This window comes from Euprymna scolopes, chromosome 11, assembly GCF_053919585.1.
Source record: "Euprymna scolopes isolate OS-2025 chromosome 11, ASM5391958v1, whole genome shotgun sequence".
In the NCBI taxonomy this organism is placed as follows: domain Eukaryota; kingdom Metazoa; phylum Mollusca; class Cephalopoda; order Sepiida; family Sepiolidae; genus Euprymna; species Euprymna scolopes.
The window spans coordinates 1,937,359-1,946,667 of NC_136492.1; the positions used below are offsets into that span (position 1 = coordinate 1,937,359).

A 9,309-nucleotide genomic window follows, 5' to 3' on the forward strand; every position below is an offset into this window, starting at 1 on the left:
ATAATAAAACGAGTGTTAAACAAGAATACAAGGCTCAAGAGGGATTCGGACCCTCGACATCCAGTTTACTAGTCTGGCGCTCTAACCAACTGAGCTATGGAGCCGATATATTAAGGAAACAATAAATATGATTATGTATCATTAATAATAAAACGAGTGTTAAACAAGAATACAAGGCTCCAGAGGGATTCGGACCCTCGACCTCCAGTTTACTAGACTGGCGCTCTAACCAACTGAGCTATGGAGCCGATATATTAAGGAAACAATAAATATGAGTATGTATCATTAATAATAAAACGAGTGTTAAACAAGAATAAAAGGCTCCAGAGGGATTCGGACCCTCGACCTCCAGTTTACTAGACTGGCGCTCTAACCAACTGAGCTATGGAGCCGATATATAAAGGAAACAACAAATATGATTATGTATCATTAATAACGAACGAGTGTTAAACAAGAATACAAGGCTCCAGAGGGATTCGGACCCTCGACCTCCAGTTTACTAGACTGGCGCTCTAACCAACTGAGCTATGGAGCCGATATATTAAGGAAACAATAAATATGAGTATGTATCATTAATAATAAAACGAGTGTTAAACAAGAATACAAGGCTCCAGAGGGATTCGGACCCTCGACCTCCAGTTTACTAGACTGGCGCTCTAACCAACTGAGCTATGGAGCCGATATATTAAGGAAACAACAAATATGATTATGTATCATTAATAACAAACGAGTGTTAAACAAGAATACAAGGCTCCAGAGGGATTCGGACCCTCGACCTCCAGTTTACTAGACTGGCGCTCTAACCAACTGAGCTATGGAGCCGATATATTAACGAAACAACAAATATGATTATGTATCATTAATAACAAACGAGTGTTAAACAAGAATACAAGGCTCCAGAGGGATTCGGACCCTCGACCTCCAGTTTACTAGACTGGCGCTCTAACCAACTGAGCTATGGAGCCGATATATTAAGGAAACAACAAATATGATTATGTATCATTAATAACAAACGAGTGTTAAACAAGAATACAAGGCTCCAGAGGGATTCGGACCCTCGACCTCCAGTTTACTAGACTGGCGCTCTAACCAACTGAGCTATGCAGCCGATATATTAAGGAAACAATAAATATGATTATGTATCATTAATAATAAAACGAGTGTTAAACAAGAATACAAGGCTCCAGAGGGATTCGGACCCTCGACCTCCAGTTTACTAGACTGGCGCTCTAACCAACTGAGCTATGGAGCCGATATATTAAGGAAACAATAAATATGATTATGTATCATTAATAACAAACGAGTGTTAAACAAGAATACAAGGCTCCAGAGGGATTCGGACCCTCGACCTCCAGTTTACTAGACTGGCGCTCTAACCAACTGAGCTATGGAGCCGATATATTAAGGAAACAATAAATATGATTATGTATCATTAATAATAAAACGAGTGTTAAACAAGAATACAAGGATCCAGAGGGATTCGGACCCTCGACCTCCAGTTTACTAGACTGGCGCTCTAACCAACTGAGCTATGGAGCCGATATATTAAGGAAACAATAAATATGAGTATGTATCATTAATAATAAAACGAGTGTTAAACAAAAATACAAGGCTCCAGAGGGATTCGGACCCTCGACCTCCAGTTTACTAAACTGGCGCTCTAACCAACTGAGCTATGGAGCCGATATATTAAGGAAACAATAAATATGATTATGTATCATTAATAATAAAACGAGTGTTAAACAAGAATACAAGGCTCCAGAGGGATTCGGACCCTCGACCTCCAGTTTACTAGACTGGCGCTCTAACCAACTGAGCTATGGAGCCGATATATTAAGGAAACAATAAATATGATTATGTATCATTAATAATAAAACGAGTGTTAAACAAGAATACAAGGCTCCAGAGGGATTCGGACCCTCGACCTCCAGTTTACTAGACTGGCGCTCTAACCAACTGAGCTATGGAGCCGATATATTAAGGAAACAATAAATATGATTATGTATCATTAATAATAAAACGAGTGTTAAACAAGAATACAAGGCTCCAGAGGGATTCGGACCCTCGACCTCCAGTTTACTAGACTGGCGCTCTAACCAACTGAGCTATGGAGCCGATATATTAAGGAAACAATAAATATGATTATGTATCATTAATAATAAAACGAGTGTTAAACAAGAATACAAGGCTCCAGAGGGATTCGGACCCTCGACCTCCAGTTTACTAGACTGGCGCTCTAACCAACTGAGCTATGGAGCCGATATATTAAGGAAACAATAAATATGATTATGTATCATTAATAATAAAACGAGTGTTAAACAAGAATACAAGGCTCCAGAGGGATTCGGTCCCTCGACCTCCAGTTTACTAGACTGGCGCTCTAACCAACTGAGCTATGGAGCCGATATATTAAGGAAACAATAAATATGATTATGTATCATTAATAATAAAACGAGTGTTAAACAAGAATACAAGGCTCCAGAGGGATTCGGACCCTCGACCTCCAGTTTACTAGACTGGCGCTCTAACCAACTGAGCTATGGAGCCGATATATTAAGAAAACAATAAATATGATTATGTATCATTAATAATAAAACGAGTGTTAAACAAGAATACAAGGCTCCAGAGGGATTCGGACCCTCGACCTCCAGTTTACTAGACTGGCGCTCTAACCAACTGAGCTATGGAGCCGATATATTAAGGAAACAATAAATATGATTATGTATCATTAATAATAAAACGAGTGTTAAACAAGAATACAAGGCTCCAGAGGGATTCGGATCCTCGACCTCCAGTTTACTAGACTGGCGCTCTAACCAACTGAGCTATGGAGCCGATATATTAAGGAAACAATAAATATGATTATGTATCATTAATAATAAAACGAGTGTTAAACAAAAATACAAGGCTCCAGAGGGATTCGGACCCTCGACCTCCAGTTTACTAAACTGGCGCTCTAACCAACTGAGCCATGGAGCCGATATATTAATGAAACAATAAATATGATTATGTATCATTAATAATAAAACGAGTGTTAAACAAGAATACAAGGCTCCAGAGGGATTCGGACCCTCGACCTCCAGTTTACTAGACTGGCGCTCTAACCAACTGAGCTATGGAGCCGATATATTAAGGAAACAATAAATATGATTATGTATCATTAATAATAAAACGAGTGTTAAACAAGAATACAAGGCTCCAGAGGGATTCGGACCCTCGACCTCCAGTTTACTAGACTGGCGCTCTAACCAACTGAGCTATGGAGCCGATATATTAAGGAAACAATAAATATGATTATGTATCATTAATAATAAAACGAGTGTTAAACAAGAATACAAGGCTCCAGAGGGATTCGGACCCTCGACCTCCAGTTTACTAGACTGGCGCTCTAACCAACTGAGCTATGGAGCCGATATATTAAGAAAACAATAAATATGATTATGTTTCATTATTAATAAAACGAGTCTTAAACAAGAATACAAGGCTCCAGAGGGATTCGGACCCTCGACCTCCAGTTTACTAGACTGGCGCTCTAACCAACTGAGCTATGGAGCCGATATATTAAGGAAACAATAAATATGATTATGTATCATTAATAATAAAACGAGTGTTAAACAAGAATACAAGGCTCCAGAGGGATTCGGACCCTCGACCTCCAGTTTACTAGACTGGCGCTCTAACCAACTGAGCTATGGAGCCGATATATATTGAGGAAACAATAAATATGATTATGTATCATTAATAATAAAACGAGTGTTAAACAAGAATACAAGGCTCCAGAGGGATTCGGACCCTCGACCTCCAGTTTACTAGACTGGCGCTCTAACCAACTGAGCTATGGAGCCGATATATTAAGGAAACAATAAATATGATTATGTATCATTAATAATAAAACGAGTGTTAAACAAGAATACAAGGCTCCAGAGGGATTCGGACCCTCGACCTCCAGTTTACTAGACTGGCGCTCTAACCAACTGAGCTATGGAGCCGATATACTAAGGAAACAATAAATATGATTATGTATCATTAATAATAAAACTAGTGTTAAACAAGAATACAAGGCTCCAGAGGGAGTCGGGCCCTCGACCTCCAGTTTACTAGACTGGCGCTCTAACCAACTGAGCTATGGAGCCGATATAATAAGGAAACAATAAATATGATTATGTATCATTAATAATAAAACGAGTGTTAAACAAGAATACAAGGCTCCAGAGGGATTCGGACCCTCGACCTCCAGTTTACTAGACTGGCGCTCTAACCAACTGAGCTATGGAGCCGATATATTAAGAAAACAATAAATATGATTATGTTTCATTATTAATAAAACGAGTCTTAAACAAGAATGCAAGGCTCCAGAGGGATTCGGACCCTCGACCTCCAGTTTACTAGACTGGCGCTCTAACCAACTGAGCTATGGAGCCGATATATTAAGGAAACAATAAATATGATTATGTATCATTAATAATAAAACGAGTGTTAAACAAGAATACAAGGCTCCAGAGGGATTCGGACCCTCGACCTCCAGTTTACTAGACTGGCGCTCTAACCAACTGAGCTATGGAGCCGATATAATAAGGAAACAATAAATATGATTATGTATCATTAATAATAAAACGAGTGTTAAACAAGAATACAAGGCTCCAGAGGGATTCGGACCCTCGACCTCCAGTTTACTAGACTGGCGCTCTAACCAACTGAGCTATGGAGCCGATATAATAAGGAAACAATAAATATGATTATGTATCATTAATAATAAAACGAGTGTTAAACAAGAATACAAGGCTCCAGAGGGATTCGGACCCTCGACCTCCAGTTTACTAGACTGGCGCTCTAACCAACTGAGCTATGGAGCCGATATAATAAGGAAACAATAAATATGATTATGTATCATTAATAATAAAACGAGTGTTAAACAAGAATACAAGGCTCCAGAGGGATTCGGACCCTCGACCTCCAGTTTACTAGACTGGCGCTCTAACCAACTGAGCTATGGAGCCGATATATTAAGAAAACAATAAATATGATTATGTTTCATTATTAATAAAACGAGTCTTAAACAAGAATACAAGGCTCCAGAGGGATTCGGACCCTCGACCTCCAGTTTACTAGACTGGCGCTCTAACCAACTGAGCTATGGAGTCGATATATTAAGAAAACAATAAATATGATTATGTATCATTAATAATAAAACGAGTGTTAAACAAGAATACAAGGCTCCAGAGGGATTCGGACCCTCGACCTCCAGTTTACTAGACTGGCGCTCTAACCAACTGAGCTATGGAGCCGATATATTAAGAAAACAATAAATATGATTATGTATCATTAATAATAAAACGAGTGTTAAACAAGAATACAAGGCTCCAGAGGGATTCGGACCCTCGACCTCCAGTTTACTAGACTGGCGCTCTAACCAACTGAGCTATGGAGCCGATATAATAAGGAAACAATAAATATGATTATGTATCATTAATAATAAAACGAGTGTTAAACAAGAATACAAGGCTCCAGAGGGATTCGGACCCTCGACCTCCAGTTTACTAGACTGGCGCTCTAACCAACTGAGCTATGGAGCCGATATAATAAGGAAACAATAAATATGATTATGTATCATTAATAATAAAACGAGTGTTAAACAAGAATACAAGGCTCCAGAGGGATTCGGACCCTCGACCTCCAGTTTACTAGACTGGCGCTCTAACCAACTGAGCTATGGAGCCGATATATTAAGAAAACAATAAATATGATTATGTTTCATTATTAATAAAACGAGTCTTAAACAAGAATACAAGGCTCCAGAGGGATTCGGACCCTCGACCTCCAGTTTACTAGACTGGCGCTCTAACCAACTGAGCTATGGAGCCGATATATTAAGAAAACAATAAATATGATTATGTTTCATTATTAATAAAACGAGTCTTAAACAAGAATACAAGGCTCCAGAGGGATTCGGACCCTCGACCTCCAGTTTACTAGACTGGCGCTCTAACCAACTGAGCTATGGAGTCGATATATTAAGAAAACAATAAATATGATTATGTATCATTAATAATAAAACGAGTGTTAAACAAGAATACAAGGCTCCAGAGGGATTCGGACCCTCGACCTCCAGTTTACTAGACTGGCGCTCTAACCAACTGAGCTATGGAGCCGATATATTAAGAAAACAATAAATATGATTATGTATCATTAATAATAAAACGAGTGTTAAACAAGAATACAAGGCTCCAGAGGGATTCGGACCCTCGACCTCCAGTTTACTAGACTGGCGCTCTAACCAACTGAGCTATGGAGTCGATATATTAAGAAAACAACAAATATGATTATGTATCATTAATAATAAAACGAGTGTTAAACAAGAATACAAGGCTCCAGAGGGATTCGGACCCTCGACCTCCAGTTTACTAGACTGGCGCTCTAACCAACTGAGCTATGGAGCCGATATATTAATGAAACAATAAATATGATTATGTTTCATTATTAATAAAACGAGTGTTAAACAAGAATACAAGGCTCCAGAGGGATTCGGACCCTCGACCTCCAGTTTACTAGACTGGCGCTCTAACCAACTGAGCTATGGAGCCGATATATTAAGAAAACAATAAATATGATTATGTTTCATTATTAATAAAACGAGTGTTAAACAAGAATACAAGGCTCCAGAGGGATTCGGACCCTCGACCTCCAGTTTACTAGACTGGCGCTCTAACCAACTGAGCTATGGAGCCGATATATTAAGAAAACAATAAATATGATTATGTTTCATTATTAATAAAACGAGTGTTAAACAAGAATACAAGGCTCCAGAGGGATTCGGACCCTCGACCTCCAGTTTACTAGACTGGCGCTCTAACCAACTGAGCTATGGAGTCGATATATTAAGAAAACAATAAATATGATTATGTATCATTAATAATAAAACGAGTCTTAAACAAGAATACAAGGCTCCAGAGGGATTCGGACCCTCGACCTCCAGTTTACTAGACTGGCGCTCTAACCAACTGAGCTATGGAGCCGATATATTAAGAAAACAATAAATATGATTATGTTTCATTATTAATAAAACGAGTCTTAAACAAGAATACAAGGCTCCAGAGGGATTCGGACCCTCGACCTCCAGTTTACTAGACTGGCGCTCTAACCAACTGAGCTATGGAGCCGATATATTAAGAAAACAATAAATATGATTATGTTTCATTATTAATAAAACGAGTCTTAAACAAGAATACAAGGCTCCAGAGGGATTCGGACCCTCGACCTCCAGTTTACTAGACTGGCGCTCTAACCAACTGAGCTATGGAGCCGATATATTAAGAAAACAATAAATATGATTATGTTTCATTATTAATAAAACGAGTCTTAAACAAGAATACAAGGCTCCAGAGGGATTCGGACCCTCGACCTCCAGTTTACTAGACTGGCGCTCTAACCAACTGAGCTATGGAGCCGATATATTAAGAAAACAATAAATATGATTATGTTTCATTATTAATAAAACGAGTCTTAAACAAGAATACAAGGCTCCAGAGGGATTCGGACCCTCGACCTCCAGTTTACTAGACTGGCGCTCTAACCAACTGAGCTATGGAGCCGATATATTAAGAAAACAATAAATATGATTATGTTTCATTATTAATAAAACGAGTCTTAAACAAGAATACAAGGCTCCAGAGGGATTCGGACCCTCGACCTCCAGTTTACTAGACTGGCGCTCTAACCAACTGAGCTATGGAGTCGATATATTAAGAAAACAATAAATATGATTATGTATCATTAATAATAAAACGAGTCTTAAACAAGAATACAAGGCTCCAGAGGGATTCGGACCCTCGACCTCCAGTTTACTAGACTGGCGCTCTAACCAACTGAGCTATGGAGCCGATATATTAAGAAAACAATAAATATGATTATGTTTCATTATTAATAAAACGAGTCTTAAACAAGAATACAAGGCTCCAGAGGGATTCGGACCCTCGACCTCCAGTTTACTAGACTGGCGCTCTAACCAACTGAGCTATGGAGCCGATATATTAAGAAAACAATAAATATGATTATGTTTCATTATTAATAAAACGAGTGTTAAACAAGAATACAAGGCTCCAGAGGGATTCGGACCCTCGACCTCCAGTTTACTAGACTGGCGCTCTAACCAACTGAGCTATGGAGCCGATATATTAAGAAAACAATAAATATGATTATGTTTCATTATTAATAAAACGAGTCTTAAACAAGAATACAAGGCTCCAGAGGGATTCGGACCCTCGACCTCCAGTTTACTAGACTGGCGCTCTAACCAACTGAGCTATGGAGCCGATATATTAAGAAAACAATAAATATGATTATGTTTCATTATTAATAAAACGAGTCTTAAACAAGAATACAAGGCTCCAGAGGGATTCGGACCCTCGACCTCCAGTTTACTAGACTGGCGCTCTAACCAACTGAGCTATGGAGCCGATATATTAAGAAAACAATAAATATGATTATGTTTCATTATTAATAAAACGAGTCTTAAACAAGAATACAAGGCTCCAGAGGGATTCGGACCCTCGACCTCCAGTTTACTAGACTGGCGCTCTAACCAACTGAGCTATGGAGCCGATATATTAAGAAAACAATAAATATGATTATGTTTCATTATTAATAAAACGAGTCTTAAACAAGAATACAAGGCTCCAGAGGGATTCGGACCCTCGACCTCCAGTTTACTAGACTGGCGCTCTAACCAACTGAGCTATGGAGCCGATATATTAAGAAAACAATAAATATGATTATGTTTCATTATTAATAAAACGAGTCTTAAACAAGAATACAAGGCTCCAGAGGGATTCGGACCCTCGACCTCCAGTTTACTAGACTGGCGCTCTAACCAACTGAGCTATGGAGCCGATATATTAAGAAAACAATAAATATGATTATGTTTCATTATTAATAAAACGAGTCTTAAACAAGAATACAAGGCTCCAGAGGGATTCGGACCCTCGACCTCCAGTTTACTAGACTGGCGCTCTAACCAACTGAGCTATGGAGCCGATATATTAAGAAAACAATAAATATGATTATGTTTCATTATTAATAAAACGAGTCTTAAACAAGAATACAAGGCTCCAGAGGGATTCGGACCCTCGACCTCCAGTTTACTAGACTGGCGCTCTAACCAACTGAGCTATGGAGCCGATATATTAAGAAAACAATAAATATGATTATGTTTCATTATTAATAAAACGAGTCTTAAACAAGAATACAAGGCTCCAGAGGGATTCGGACCCTCGACCTCCAGTTTACTAGACTGGCGCTCTAACCAACTGAGCT

The 9,309-nt window shown here is 38.7% G+C and overlaps 53 non-coding genes across 53 annotated transcripts; all 53 read right to left on the reverse strand.

The window, feature by feature from the left end:
- Nucleotides 1–174: 174 nt before the first annotated feature.
- Nucleotides 175–248, reverse strand: Trnat-agu (transfer RNA threonine (anticodon AGU)). The gene has a single exon. It is a non-coding gene; the product is annotated as a tRNA-Thr (tRNA).
- A 70-nt stretch (nucleotides 249–318) lies between these two features.
- Trnat-agu (transfer RNA threonine (anticodon AGU)) lies at nucleotides 319–392 on the reverse strand. Its single transcript has one exon. It is a non-coding gene; the product is annotated as a tRNA-Thr (tRNA).
- Nucleotides 393–461: 69 nt separating this feature from the next.
- Nucleotides 462–535, reverse strand: Trnat-agu (transfer RNA threonine (anticodon AGU)). The gene has a single exon. It is a non-coding gene; the product is annotated as a tRNA-Thr (tRNA).
- Nucleotides 536–605: 70 nt separating this feature from the next.
- Trnat-agu (transfer RNA threonine (anticodon AGU)) lies at nucleotides 606–679 on the reverse strand. Its single transcript has one exon. It is a non-coding gene; the product is annotated as a tRNA-Thr (tRNA).
- A 69-nt stretch (nucleotides 680–748) lies between these two features.
- Trnat-agu (transfer RNA threonine (anticodon AGU)) lies at nucleotides 749–822 on the reverse strand. Its single transcript has one exon. It is a non-coding gene; the product is annotated as a tRNA-Thr (tRNA).
- Nucleotides 823–891: 69 nt separating this feature from the next.
- Trnat-agu (transfer RNA threonine (anticodon AGU)) lies at nucleotides 892–965 on the reverse strand. The gene has a single exon. It is a non-coding gene; the product is annotated as a tRNA-Thr (tRNA).
- Nucleotides 966–1,178: 213 nt separating this feature from the next.
- Trnat-agu (transfer RNA threonine (anticodon AGU)) lies at nucleotides 1,179–1,252 on the reverse strand. The gene has a single exon. It is a non-coding gene; the product is annotated as a tRNA-Thr (tRNA).
- A 69-nt stretch (nucleotides 1,253–1,321) lies between these two features.
- Trnat-agu (transfer RNA threonine (anticodon AGU)) lies at nucleotides 1,322–1,395 on the reverse strand. The gene has a single exon. It is a non-coding gene; the product is annotated as a tRNA-Thr (tRNA).
- A 214-nt stretch (nucleotides 1,396–1,609) lies between these two features.
- Nucleotides 1,610–1,683, reverse strand: Trnat-agu (transfer RNA threonine (anticodon AGU)). The gene has a single exon. It is a non-coding gene; the product is annotated as a tRNA-Thr (tRNA).
- A 70-nt stretch (nucleotides 1,684–1,753) lies between these two features.
- Trnat-agu (transfer RNA threonine (anticodon AGU)) lies at nucleotides 1,754–1,827 on the reverse strand. Its single transcript has one exon. It is a non-coding gene; the product is annotated as a tRNA-Thr (tRNA).
- A 70-nt stretch (nucleotides 1,828–1,897) lies between these two features.
- On the reverse strand, nucleotides 1,898–1,971 carry Trnat-agu (transfer RNA threonine (anticodon AGU)). The gene has a single exon. It is a non-coding gene; the product is annotated as a tRNA-Thr (tRNA).
- Nucleotides 1,972–2,041: 70 nt separating this feature from the next.
- Trnat-agu (transfer RNA threonine (anticodon AGU)) lies at nucleotides 2,042–2,115 on the reverse strand. Its single transcript has one exon. It is a non-coding gene; the product is annotated as a tRNA-Thr (tRNA).
- A 70-nt stretch (nucleotides 2,116–2,185) lies between these two features.
- Trnat-agu (transfer RNA threonine (anticodon AGU)) lies at nucleotides 2,186–2,259 on the reverse strand. The gene has a single exon. It is a non-coding gene; the product is annotated as a tRNA-Thr (tRNA).
- Nucleotides 2,260–2,473: 214 nt separating this feature from the next.
- Nucleotides 2,474–2,547, reverse strand: Trnat-agu (transfer RNA threonine (anticodon AGU)). The gene has a single exon. It is a non-coding gene; the product is annotated as a tRNA-Thr (tRNA).
- A 70-nt stretch (nucleotides 2,548–2,617) lies between these two features.
- Trnat-agu (transfer RNA threonine (anticodon AGU)) lies at nucleotides 2,618–2,691 on the reverse strand. Its single transcript has one exon. It is a non-coding gene; the product is annotated as a tRNA-Thr (tRNA).
- A 214-nt stretch (nucleotides 2,692–2,905) lies between these two features.
- Nucleotides 2,906–2,979, reverse strand: Trnat-agu (transfer RNA threonine (anticodon AGU)). The gene has a single exon. It is a non-coding gene; the product is annotated as a tRNA-Thr (tRNA).
- Nucleotides 2,980–3,049: 70 nt separating this feature from the next.
- On the reverse strand, nucleotides 3,050–3,123 carry Trnat-agu (transfer RNA threonine (anticodon AGU)). The gene has a single exon. It is a non-coding gene; the product is annotated as a tRNA-Thr (tRNA).
- A 70-nt stretch (nucleotides 3,124–3,193) lies between these two features.
- Trnat-agu (transfer RNA threonine (anticodon AGU)) lies at nucleotides 3,194–3,267 on the reverse strand. The gene has a single exon. It is a non-coding gene; the product is annotated as a tRNA-Thr (tRNA).
- Nucleotides 3,268–3,337: 70 nt separating this feature from the next.
- On the reverse strand, nucleotides 3,338–3,411 carry Trnat-agu (transfer RNA threonine (anticodon AGU)). The gene has a single exon. It is a non-coding gene; the product is annotated as a tRNA-Thr (tRNA).
- Nucleotides 3,412–3,481: 70 nt separating this feature from the next.
- Trnat-agu (transfer RNA threonine (anticodon AGU)) lies at nucleotides 3,482–3,555 on the reverse strand. Its single transcript has one exon. It is a non-coding gene; the product is annotated as a tRNA-Thr (tRNA).
- Nucleotides 3,556–3,625: 70 nt separating this feature from the next.
- On the reverse strand, nucleotides 3,626–3,699 carry Trnat-agu (transfer RNA threonine (anticodon AGU)). Its single transcript has one exon. It is a non-coding gene; the product is annotated as a tRNA-Thr (tRNA).
- A 72-nt stretch (nucleotides 3,700–3,771) lies between these two features.
- On the reverse strand, nucleotides 3,772–3,845 carry Trnat-agu (transfer RNA threonine (anticodon AGU)). Its single transcript has one exon. It is a non-coding gene; the product is annotated as a tRNA-Thr (tRNA).
- Nucleotides 3,846–3,915: 70 nt separating this feature from the next.
- Trnat-agu (transfer RNA threonine (anticodon AGU)) lies at nucleotides 3,916–3,989 on the reverse strand. The gene has a single exon. It is a non-coding gene; the product is annotated as a tRNA-Thr (tRNA).
- Nucleotides 3,990–4,203: 214 nt separating this feature from the next.
- Trnat-agu (transfer RNA threonine (anticodon AGU)) lies at nucleotides 4,204–4,277 on the reverse strand. The gene has a single exon. It is a non-coding gene; the product is annotated as a tRNA-Thr (tRNA).
- A 70-nt stretch (nucleotides 4,278–4,347) lies between these two features.
- On the reverse strand, nucleotides 4,348–4,421 carry Trnat-agu (transfer RNA threonine (anticodon AGU)). The gene has a single exon. It is a non-coding gene; the product is annotated as a tRNA-Thr (tRNA).
- Nucleotides 4,422–4,491: 70 nt separating this feature from the next.
- Trnat-agu (transfer RNA threonine (anticodon AGU)) lies at nucleotides 4,492–4,565 on the reverse strand. The gene has a single exon. It is a non-coding gene; the product is annotated as a tRNA-Thr (tRNA).
- A 70-nt stretch (nucleotides 4,566–4,635) lies between these two features.
- Trnat-agu (transfer RNA threonine (anticodon AGU)) lies at nucleotides 4,636–4,709 on the reverse strand. The gene has a single exon. It is a non-coding gene; the product is annotated as a tRNA-Thr (tRNA).
- Nucleotides 4,710–4,779: 70 nt separating this feature from the next.
- Nucleotides 4,780–4,853, reverse strand: Trnat-agu (transfer RNA threonine (anticodon AGU)). Its single transcript has one exon. It is a non-coding gene; the product is annotated as a tRNA-Thr (tRNA).
- A 70-nt stretch (nucleotides 4,854–4,923) lies between these two features.
- On the reverse strand, nucleotides 4,924–4,997 carry Trnat-agu (transfer RNA threonine (anticodon AGU)). Its single transcript has one exon. It is a non-coding gene; the product is annotated as a tRNA-Thr (tRNA).
- A 214-nt stretch (nucleotides 4,998–5,211) lies between these two features.
- Trnat-agu (transfer RNA threonine (anticodon AGU)) lies at nucleotides 5,212–5,285 on the reverse strand. The gene has a single exon. It is a non-coding gene; the product is annotated as a tRNA-Thr (tRNA).
- A 70-nt stretch (nucleotides 5,286–5,355) lies between these two features.
- On the reverse strand, nucleotides 5,356–5,429 carry Trnat-agu (transfer RNA threonine (anticodon AGU)). Its single transcript has one exon. It is a non-coding gene; the product is annotated as a tRNA-Thr (tRNA).
- A 70-nt stretch (nucleotides 5,430–5,499) lies between these two features.
- Nucleotides 5,500–5,573, reverse strand: Trnat-agu (transfer RNA threonine (anticodon AGU)). Its single transcript has one exon. It is a non-coding gene; the product is annotated as a tRNA-Thr (tRNA).
- A 70-nt stretch (nucleotides 5,574–5,643) lies between these two features.
- Trnat-agu (transfer RNA threonine (anticodon AGU)) lies at nucleotides 5,644–5,717 on the reverse strand. The gene has a single exon. It is a non-coding gene; the product is annotated as a tRNA-Thr (tRNA).
- A 70-nt stretch (nucleotides 5,718–5,787) lies between these two features.
- Trnat-agu (transfer RNA threonine (anticodon AGU)) lies at nucleotides 5,788–5,861 on the reverse strand. The gene has a single exon. It is a non-coding gene; the product is annotated as a tRNA-Thr (tRNA).
- Nucleotides 5,862–6,075: 214 nt separating this feature from the next.
- Nucleotides 6,076–6,149, reverse strand: Trnat-agu (transfer RNA threonine (anticodon AGU)). Its single transcript has one exon. It is a non-coding gene; the product is annotated as a tRNA-Thr (tRNA).
- A 214-nt stretch (nucleotides 6,150–6,363) lies between these two features.
- Nucleotides 6,364–6,437, reverse strand: Trnat-agu (transfer RNA threonine (anticodon AGU)). Its single transcript has one exon. It is a non-coding gene; the product is annotated as a tRNA-Thr (tRNA).
- A 70-nt stretch (nucleotides 6,438–6,507) lies between these two features.
- Nucleotides 6,508–6,581, reverse strand: Trnat-agu (transfer RNA threonine (anticodon AGU)). Its single transcript has one exon. It is a non-coding gene; the product is annotated as a tRNA-Thr (tRNA).
- A 70-nt stretch (nucleotides 6,582–6,651) lies between these two features.
- Nucleotides 6,652–6,725, reverse strand: Trnat-agu (transfer RNA threonine (anticodon AGU)). The gene has a single exon. It is a non-coding gene; the product is annotated as a tRNA-Thr (tRNA).
- A 214-nt stretch (nucleotides 6,726–6,939) lies between these two features.
- Nucleotides 6,940–7,013, reverse strand: Trnat-agu (transfer RNA threonine (anticodon AGU)). The gene has a single exon. It is a non-coding gene; the product is annotated as a tRNA-Thr (tRNA).
- Nucleotides 7,014–7,083: 70 nt separating this feature from the next.
- Trnat-agu (transfer RNA threonine (anticodon AGU)) lies at nucleotides 7,084–7,157 on the reverse strand. The gene has a single exon. It is a non-coding gene; the product is annotated as a tRNA-Thr (tRNA).
- Nucleotides 7,158–7,227: 70 nt separating this feature from the next.
- On the reverse strand, nucleotides 7,228–7,301 carry Trnat-agu (transfer RNA threonine (anticodon AGU)). The gene has a single exon. It is a non-coding gene; the product is annotated as a tRNA-Thr (tRNA).
- Nucleotides 7,302–7,371: 70 nt separating this feature from the next.
- On the reverse strand, nucleotides 7,372–7,445 carry Trnat-agu (transfer RNA threonine (anticodon AGU)). Its single transcript has one exon. It is a non-coding gene; the product is annotated as a tRNA-Thr (tRNA).
- A 70-nt stretch (nucleotides 7,446–7,515) lies between these two features.
- Trnat-agu (transfer RNA threonine (anticodon AGU)) lies at nucleotides 7,516–7,589 on the reverse strand. Its single transcript has one exon. It is a non-coding gene; the product is annotated as a tRNA-Thr (tRNA).
- A 214-nt stretch (nucleotides 7,590–7,803) lies between these two features.
- Trnat-agu (transfer RNA threonine (anticodon AGU)) lies at nucleotides 7,804–7,877 on the reverse strand. Its single transcript has one exon. It is a non-coding gene; the product is annotated as a tRNA-Thr (tRNA).
- Nucleotides 7,878–7,947: 70 nt separating this feature from the next.
- Trnat-agu (transfer RNA threonine (anticodon AGU)) lies at nucleotides 7,948–8,021 on the reverse strand. The gene has a single exon. It is a non-coding gene; the product is annotated as a tRNA-Thr (tRNA).
- Nucleotides 8,022–8,091: 70 nt separating this feature from the next.
- On the reverse strand, nucleotides 8,092–8,165 carry Trnat-agu (transfer RNA threonine (anticodon AGU)). Its single transcript has one exon. It is a non-coding gene; the product is annotated as a tRNA-Thr (tRNA).
- A 70-nt stretch (nucleotides 8,166–8,235) lies between these two features.
- On the reverse strand, nucleotides 8,236–8,309 carry Trnat-agu (transfer RNA threonine (anticodon AGU)). The gene has a single exon. It is a non-coding gene; the product is annotated as a tRNA-Thr (tRNA).
- A 70-nt stretch (nucleotides 8,310–8,379) lies between these two features.
- On the reverse strand, nucleotides 8,380–8,453 carry Trnat-agu (transfer RNA threonine (anticodon AGU)). Its single transcript has one exon. It is a non-coding gene; the product is annotated as a tRNA-Thr (tRNA).
- A 70-nt stretch (nucleotides 8,454–8,523) lies between these two features.
- Trnat-agu (transfer RNA threonine (anticodon AGU)) lies at nucleotides 8,524–8,597 on the reverse strand. Its single transcript has one exon. It is a non-coding gene; the product is annotated as a tRNA-Thr (tRNA).
- A 70-nt stretch (nucleotides 8,598–8,667) lies between these two features.
- On the reverse strand, nucleotides 8,668–8,741 carry Trnat-agu (transfer RNA threonine (anticodon AGU)). The gene has a single exon. It is a non-coding gene; the product is annotated as a tRNA-Thr (tRNA).
- A 70-nt stretch (nucleotides 8,742–8,811) lies between these two features.
- Nucleotides 8,812–8,885, reverse strand: Trnat-agu (transfer RNA threonine (anticodon AGU)). Its single transcript has one exon. It is a non-coding gene; the product is annotated as a tRNA-Thr (tRNA).
- A 70-nt stretch (nucleotides 8,886–8,955) lies between these two features.
- Nucleotides 8,956–9,029, reverse strand: Trnat-agu (transfer RNA threonine (anticodon AGU)). Its single transcript has one exon. It is a non-coding gene; the product is annotated as a tRNA-Thr (tRNA).
- A 70-nt stretch (nucleotides 9,030–9,099) lies between these two features.
- On the reverse strand, nucleotides 9,100–9,173 carry Trnat-agu (transfer RNA threonine (anticodon AGU)). The gene has a single exon. It is a non-coding gene; the product is annotated as a tRNA-Thr (tRNA).
- Between the last annotated feature and the right edge of the window lie 136 nt (nucleotides 9,174–9,309).